Below are 454 nucleotides of genomic sequence, written 5' to 3' on the forward strand. Positions count from 1 at the left end.
ACCTTCAGAGCTCACTGACCACAGCATCGCATTTCTCCAGTTTTGGCCCCACCACTCTTTATTATAATCACCTATATAATCCCCCTTTAAATCCTTGTAGGTCATGGGTTTGGTTTAAACACATAGCGGAACATTTTAATATCGCTTTTTGTCACAGCGATTAAATAGTAGTCATTCCAGGCATAAATGCATTTGATTATTTGCAAAAATGGCCTTTTTGGATAATTGGATAATAAAATTGTTGAGTTTTCCGCCTTTATGCCTGTGACATGAAAGAATTTGAAATTTGACAGCCTGAAATGTGTTTGACCTCTGCCTAGCTAGTCTCAGAGGTCCAATCTAAAATGCCTTCAAGACTAAAAATAAACTTCATGATATCACTGTCTATGGGACTGCCCACAAATCTAGGCTTCAAATCCAGTGATGATTATGATTTTACATGTCACAGGTATAA

Source organism: Etheostoma spectabile, chromosome 21 (genome assembly GCF_008692095.1).
Source record: "Etheostoma spectabile isolate EspeVRDwgs_2016 chromosome 21, UIUC_Espe_1.0, whole genome shotgun sequence".
Classification (NCBI taxonomy): domain Eukaryota; kingdom Metazoa; phylum Chordata; class Actinopteri; order Perciformes; family Percidae; genus Etheostoma; species Etheostoma spectabile.